The sequence below is a fragment of the Nannospalax galili genome, unplaced genomic scaffold (assembly GCF_000622305.1).
Source record: "Nannospalax galili isolate Female #2095 unplaced genomic scaffold, S.galili_v1.0 scaffold1118, whole genome shotgun sequence".
Taxonomy (NCBI): Eukaryota; Metazoa; Chordata; class Mammalia; order Rodentia; family Spalacidae; genus Nannospalax; species Nannospalax galili.
In genome coordinates, this window is record NW_008342011.1 from 2,528,488 (window position 1) to 2,536,764 (window position 8,277).

Sequence of the window (8,277 nt, forward strand, 5' to 3'; positions counted from 1 at the left end):
GCCCTTTGCTATTCAAAAGGAAGCCAGCATATTCTAGAATTTTCCTCTTTGAAATGTTGTCTATTTTATTTCATCAGTACTTGAAGATGAAATAAGAATAACAATGGGGGTGTTCCTCAGACCTGACTTCTGATCCCATATTTAATGCTTGCTAACTGTGGAACTCTATGCTAGTGACTCTGGGTTTCATTTTCCTCCTCTGAAAAGTAGAGATGGATATATTTTAGTTTCAGTGGTTGATGTGAAGATGAAATGATCCAATGCAGGGCATCTGAAACTGTTAGCTTTGATAGCCTGGGGCATTAATCTATTCTCCTGTATATACAAAGCAAGAATGTTTATCCATAAAGAAGATATATGAAGTTTAAACTTATCCGCTATTGAAAGGAGAAAAACTGGGCTTAAAAAACAAAATGTTTACTGGCAAATTGTGTTCCCTCTGTTTGATTTTAAACTGTAAGTCTATTATATTACCTCTTACAGCTGTTCACAAGGTTAACTATTCATTAAAGATTGGGGTTATCTCGTATTCACTGAGTATCTTCAGACAAGAGCCAAGGAACAGAGGATGCAAAGGGTTTCACATTCTGAGGCACCTACAGTAACTAAGGGCAATTCACTTGTAGAATTGTGATGGTCAGTGGGCAACACAGCTCACACCTGTAATGTGAGCACTTGAATGAGTCAGGAGGACTGCTGTAAGTTTCATGTCTCCCTGGGCTAGCCTGGGACACAGTGAGTTCCAGGCTGACCTGGGATGCAGAGAGAACCTGTCTCAAAACAGACTAATTAGCGAACACAAAAGAAGAGAAAGAGAGGGGAGAGGGACATGTGACAGCCATTCTTGCACATGAGAGACACAAGGGCAATGGACTGGCTCAGCTCAGAGGTAGGGGAGGGGAGGGGAGTCGAGGGGAGGGGAGGAGAGGGGAGGGGAGGGGAGAGGAGAGGGGACGAGAGGAGAGGAGAGGAGAGGACAGGAGAGGACAGGAGAGGAGAGAGAAGAGGAGGAAAAGAAAAAAAAATGAAAAGAACAAATGAGATGGCTCTGGAAGCTCTGGCTGTCACAGGTGCCTACTTGGGGAAACAGAACACCTTTGCCAAATTTATCTGCCCAGTTTAAGAAGAAGCTTTAAAAGAACAGAGAAAACACAAGAGGAATTCTTGGATTAAGACTTATGCCCAGTCTTAATTTGGGTTTACCAAATCTTTGTGTCAGGTTTGGAGTCCATTTCTACCCTGTACCCTTCATGCTGCCACATCTCCCTTCTGGCCTGGGTCATCACCATACTGATGTCACAACCAAACACTCCTCATGACACCTCTTCTGCTCTCTGCTGGCTGCAGTGCTCTGAACATCAGTCTCAGCATGTGCTCTTAGATTTTGAAGTTTACTAATCAGTCTCTTCATTTGAACGAACATACCAGGTTGTGACCTCATCCTCAGCCCGAGGGGGAGCACAACACAGTGATTAAGACATGATCAGCACCAAGCTACCTGCATTCAAATTCTGTATGTGCTATTCTTGTGTTACCTTGAAAACACTTTAAAGGTTTTCTCTCTTCCTCAACTTCCTCAGCATCAAAATGTGGTAATATTAGTATCTTAAAGAGTTATGAAAAATAAATGTGTTGCTTCATGTAAACCACTTATAAATGAGCATATATATATAAATATATAACAATACAAAATAAATGTCAGTTATGAATATGTCCTGATGATAACACACTGCCTGCTTTCTGTATATTTGGCTCTTCCATAAGATATGATGTAGCTAGTGAAATGTCTAAGTAGGTTAAGTTTTCTGTCCTGGCCTGGCTAGCACAGGTTGTCATAGAATTAACCACCATGGCTTAACATGCACTATATGCGACGTATTCGGAACTTCTTTGAATTTACAAATACATGATCATTTCCCTAGCACATAGAATAAGGAAAAGGGTTATGTAGTTTATTGTCAGAACACATGTTGTCACTATCTATCACATTTTTGAAACAGCCTTGGTTTCTCTTGAAAGCAGTGAACTGGGACAAGCTGTCCCCCGAAGAGTTTTTCACTTAGCAGTTTGTCCACTATACCTGTACATTTGTCAGAAATCCCCAGGACTCTTGGCCAAAGTGAATAACTAAGCTGTGTTTCACTCTAAGACATGGATTATAAATCTCAATCTCCATTCACGAAAAAAGGGTGAATAATGGTGTATATTTTATGTATGGGGAATGATGGCATCTAGCCAAAAAAGAAAAAGGAATTGCTTTCTTAACAGTTATGGCACATGGTTTCAATCAAATTAGCCAACTGACAGTCTTTTCAGTGAAGGTGTAGATGAAAAAAAATTAAATTAGAGAGAAATAGCTCAATGGTCAGTTGAAAAGACATAAAGTAAGGGAGCTGTAAAACTACCAGATAACTTCACTTTGCATCACACTGAATGTGTGTACATGGGAAGTTAAATTATACCCTATGCAAAAAGCATAAAAGCTGACAAATTTTAGTTCGGTAGATTCAGTGTATAGTTTCTGGTCTGTATATAAAATTTAGTAAGCACAGACAATGGCTTGGCAGACTCTAAAGCTAAAGAGTGTCAACTATGCTCCAGGCAGCCCACGAGAGCGAGGAGCACGCTGAGTCACATGAAGACAAGACCCTTTATCTGGGGTCAAAGTTTCTTCAATTCAAAAGGGATTACTTGACTAAAAAGTACTCAGTGAAAAGTAGATGGAAGATGACTGCTTTTTTTTTAATTTTTAAAATATTGTATTTTTTAAAATTATTTATTTAATAACCATATAAACAGAAGAGGCATTTCATTACAACAGCATTGTCATCTTCAATAACAATCTCCAGAGCTAAGATGCGTCTCTTTCAAAATTGGCTGTAAATTCTTGGGTTTACAGTTGAATTAATACAGTTACACAATATTGCACTCTGTATAAACCCTATGACATAAAATTAAATGAGGTTTCAAACCCCCCAAAAGGTCTCCATTTCATTATTAATACACAGTTTCATACAGAAAAATTCATTTTTAATACAATTGACACTAAGATGCACATGCATTTCTAATCTCTATATATGATTATTACTAGTCACAGTTGGTTACTTTCTGAGCTCCTTGGCATCTGAGCATGGATATAAAGTCATCAGGTAGATTTCAATGGTAATGTTTTCCACATCTACCAATTATTAAAGAGCAAAATTTTATGCTTTGAAGAATTATTATTATTTATTTATTTATTTATTTATACACCCACTTCCCACGTAGCACCCCACAGCCTCCTAGTCCACACTAGAGCCCCTATACTCTGTTATCCCTGCTACTGTCTGCTGCATCGTCAGCACCTCCAGCCATCCCCCCTCCCCACTTGCCCTTCTGGTGAATCTAGTCAGCCTATCTAGAGGTCTCTGTTTAGGAGGGTCAGCTGTTCCTCATACAGCAGTATTCACTTGTTAATATTCCTTCAGATAAGATTGGGGTCTGCTGTTCAATTTCCCAGTTCTATGCTGGGTTACTATCTGGGAAGTCATTTGGCCACCGTGGCCAACAACTCAAAAGAATGTATTGCCTGTCTGGCCTTGTTGCTCGTTATATAGCCTTTAGCAATACACATGAACTCTTATGAAATTATATTGGCCCCTTTAGTCTTTGGTTATACTTTCCTTTTGGGGATTAAGGCCAGACAGTTGGTCCAGATAAACTGATTTATTTTTACTCTTAAGGTCCTTTGAGGATCTGTTCCTCAGGGGTCACATGGGCTTGGGAGGAGCCCCTGACTCCTTTCTTTAACCAGTTCTGTCTCTGTGAAGGTAAGTCAAAGGTCCTTCTCGACCATGGTTGGCTTTGCTTGGAAGCATGGAGGACATGATTCCTCTATGTTGGCCCTCCTCCCTACAGACAGGACACTGGTTCAAGTCCGTCTGGTGGGGTAGCCTCAGCCTCCTTGATCAAGAGGACAGGTGACCCACCACCATCACAGGACATTTTGAGAGATGCCAACAGTCCCCGGGAACTAGTTGACATAGGAGGTCAAGGAGCAAAAAGTGTCCTTTATGTCCTTCTGACTGAATTATTATAGACATCAAATTATGTCTGTTAAACACCTAAGAACGTTAGTTCCACCAGTCTGGTATTTTTAATTACCGTGTGTCATGTACACAAATCATGGGCAAAGACCAGTTGTTCTCAGACAAAACTTACCTAGACATACATTTCTTGATCTACTATGCACAATTTGTCAATAGGTTGAAGGAGTAATATGGTTCTCTCTGGTTTTCAAAACTAGGCATTGTTGATCTCTCACATTGTCTCACCCCTCCATTATGGTTTTCCCACTTAAGGTGCCCTCATTTCCCCCCTTTCTCCCTTACTAATACCTTCTCCTATGTTCCTACCTCTCTTGAGCTCCTTCCTTCCATTTACCCCTAGGTTCCTTGTATATCCTCCCTCCCCACTCCATAAACCAACCCAATTTTTATCCATATCTCCCTTATTAAGGCCTGTTTCCTACTGTTCTCCTTCAGTTTACTTCTTTTCCTTTACCTCCCAGGCTCCTTTTCATTATCCTGGTTCCTGTAGTTATGTCTTGTATGTCTGGTGCATATTTATTTATCATAGTCTGGTTCTAGGATCCACACATGATGGAGAACATAAGTCGATTTTTTTTCTGAGTCTGTGTTACTTCACTTAGTATCAGTTTCTAGTTCCATCCATTTACTTGGAAATTTCATGATTCTTTGTTTTTTGAGTTCGTTATATAGTCTGGATATTAAACTGCTGTTCCATTGTGTTGCTGGTGAAGATTTTCTCCCATTCTTTGGGGTTTCTGTTCACTTCCCTGGTTGCCTCCTTTGATGTACAGAAGCTTTTTAGTTTAATGAGGTCCCACATGTTAATTCTTGCCCTTGTAAACATGGATGTAAAAGTGTCTCTTCAATAGGATGAGTTCTTTGGGTATATGCCAAGGAGTGATAAAACTGGGTCAAATGGTAGGTTCACTTGTAGTTTTTTAACAGTTCTCCACACTGCTTACCATAGGGGTTGAACAAGTTTTCAGGCCCACCATCAGTGGATGAGTGCTTCCCTTTACCCACATCCTCTCCAACATTTGGCATCATTTGTTTTCTTGATCTTAGCTAGTCTGACTGGGGTAAGGTGAAATCTTAAAGTGGTTTTAATTTGCATTTCCCTAATTATTGGTGATGTTGAACATCTTTTAAGGTGTTTCACAGCCATCTTTACTTCTTCTTTTGAGAACTCACTGTTCAGCTCCTTAGCCCATCTTTTAATTGGGTTGCTTCTTGTCTTGGTTCTCTGTTTTTTGAGTTTGTTATAAATTCTGCTTATTAAACCTCTGTCAGATGTGTCGCTGGTGAAGATTTTCCCCCATTCTGTGGATTTTCTGTTTGCTTCCTTGGTTGTCTCCTTTGATGTACAGAAGCTTTTTAGTTTAATGAGGTCCCATTTGTTAATTCTTGCCCTTGTTTCGTGAGCAATTGATGTCCGGTTTAGAAAATCCTTTCCTACACATATATCTTGTAGGTCTTACCCAATGTTTTCTCCTAATAGTTTCAGAGTTTCAGGCTTTACATTGAGGTCTTTGAGCCATTTGGAATTGACTTTTTGCAGGGTGAAAGATAGGGATTTAGTTTCATTCTTTTACAAGTGGAGATCCAGTTTTGCCAGCAACATTTGCTGAACATGCTGTCTTTCCTCTAGTTAATGTTCTTGGATCCTTTGTCAAATATCAGGTGGCTAAAATTGTATTTACTCATATTTGGGTCTTTAATTTTGTTCCATTTGTCTATGGGTCTATTTTTGTGCCAATACCATTTTGTTTTTATGACTATAGCTCGGTAAAACAGCTTGGAATCTGGTACAGTAATCCCCCCGGCATTGCTCTTAGTGCTCAGGGTTGTTTTGGCTATTCATATGTACTTCCATATGAATCTTAGGATAGTTTTTCTGTGAAAAATGTCATGGGGATTTTGACTGCACTGTGTTGAATCTATAAATGACTTTAGTAGGAAGGTCATTTTCACAGTATTAATTCTTCCAATCCATGAACATGGGAGGTCCTTCCATCTTCTGATGTCTTCCTCAATTTCTTTCTTTAAAGATTTAAATTTTTCACTGTAGAGTTCTTTAATGTCCTTGCTCAGGTTTATTCCAAGAATTATTTTTTGACGCTATTGTGAACAGGAGTGTTTCCCTGTGCTCTTTCTCTGATTGCTTGTTATTGGTATATAGAAAGGATATAGACTTTTGTTTATTAATTTTGTAACCTGCCACTTTACTGAACATGTTAATAATTTCTAGGAGTTTTCGGGTGGAATTTTTGGCTTCCCTTCGATATCATATCGTCTGCAAAAAAGGAAAATTTGATCTCTTCTTTTCCAAATATTACTCCTTTAATTTCCCACTCTTGTTTTATTGCTCTTGCAAAAGTTTCAAGTACTATGCTAAAGAGAAGTGGCGATAGTGGACAGCCTTGTCTGGTTCCTGATTTCAATGGGAATGCATCCAGTTTTTCTCCATTTAGAATGATGTTGGCTGTGGGTTGGTTATATATGGCTTTAATTACATTGAGGTATGTTCCCTACAGTCCAATTCCCTCTAGGACTTTGAACATAAATGCACGCTGAATTTTGTCAAAGGCCTTCTCTGCATCTATTGAGATGACCATGTGATTCTTGTCTTTGAGCCCATTTATATGGTTTATGATGTTTATTGACTTAAGTATATTGAACCATCCCTGCATCTCTGGAATAAAGCCAACTTGATCATGGTGGATGATCTTTTTGTTGTGTGTCTCTATGCAGTTTGCAAGTATCTTGTTGAGAATTTTTGCATCTATGTTCATTAAGGATATGGGCCTATAGTTTTCTTTTTTGGTTGTATCTTTACCAAGCTTTGGTATGAGAGTGATGCTGGCTTCATAGAAGGAATTTGGAAGTTTTCCCTCCATTTCTATTTTTTTGAATAAATTAAGTAGTATTGGATGTAGATCTTCTTTAAATGTCTGATAGAATTCTGCTGTGAAATCCACCTGGTTCTGGGCTTTTTTTAGTCGGGAGGTTTTGTATTACTGTTTCAATTTCTTTTTGTGTTATGGGTCTGTTTAAGCTGTTAATCTCTTCTTGGTTTAGTTTTGGTGGTTCCCATGCCTTTAGATATCCATCCATTTCTTTTAGGTTTTCAAATTTAGTAGCATATAGGTTTTTAAAGTATTCCCTTATAATGTTCTGTATCTTTCTGGTGTCTGTTGTGATGTTTCCCCTTTCATCTCTGATTTTGTTGATTCGGAGGTGCTTTCTTTCTTTTGGTGAACTGGGCTTGTGGTCTGTCAATCTTGTTTATCTTTTCAAAGAACCAGCTCTTGGAATTGTTGATCCTTTGTATTCTTCTCTTTGTTTCAATTTCATTAATTTCTGCCCTGATTTTTGTTATTTCTCCTTGTCTGCTGGGTTTGGGTTTCGTTTGCTGTTGCTTTTCAAGTGTGTTGAGTTGTAATGTTACGTCATTTATTTGTGTTCTTTCTGATTTTTTGAGCTATAAAATTCCCTCTAAGGATAGCTTCTGGCGTGTCCCAGTGGTTTTGTCATGTTGTATTGTCCTTTTCATTTAATTCCAGGAATACTTTTATTTCTTTCTTAATTTCTCTTTTGACACATTCCTCATTCAGAAGTGTATGGTTTAATCTCCATGTGTTCATGTGGTGATTAGGGCTTCTTCCAGTGTTGATTGCAAGTTTTATTGCACTCTGGTCTGATAGAATGCATGGAATTATTTCAATCTTTTTGAATTTGTTGAGGTTTGTTTTGTGCCCCAGTATAGGGTTCATTTTGGAGAAGGTTCCATAGGGTGCTGAGTAGAAAGTATGTCCTTTGGTGCTTGGGTGGAATACTCGGTAGATATCTGTTAAGTTCACTTGATATATGGTATTTTTAATTCAGAAGTCGCTCTGTTAACTCTCTGCCCCTTTGACCTATCTAATGGAGACAGTGGGATATTGAAGTCACCTACTATTAATGAGTTGGGGTTAATCTGGGTCTTAAAGTCCTGTAGTATTATTTTTATGAAGTTGGGTGCAGCAGAGTTTGGTGAATATATGTTCATGATTGTAATATCTTTTGATTCATTGTTCCTTTGATGAAAATGAAGGGGCCCTCTTTAGCTCTTCTGATTAGTTTAGTTTAAAGTCTATTTTGTCAGATATTAGAATTGCAACACCTTTTTTCTTAGTACCATTTACTTGGTATATATTTTTTCCATCCT

General features: G+C 38.5%; 1 protein-coding gene across 1 annotated transcript in view; it reads right to left on the minus strand.

Annotated features, from left to right (window-relative positions):
• Macrod2 (mono-ADP ribosylhydrolase 2) overlaps nucleotides 1-8,277 on the minus strand; it is a 2,130,377-nt gene that overhangs the window by 1,921,756 nt on the left and 200,344 nt on the right. The gene's annotated exons all lie outside the window — the stretch shown is intronic.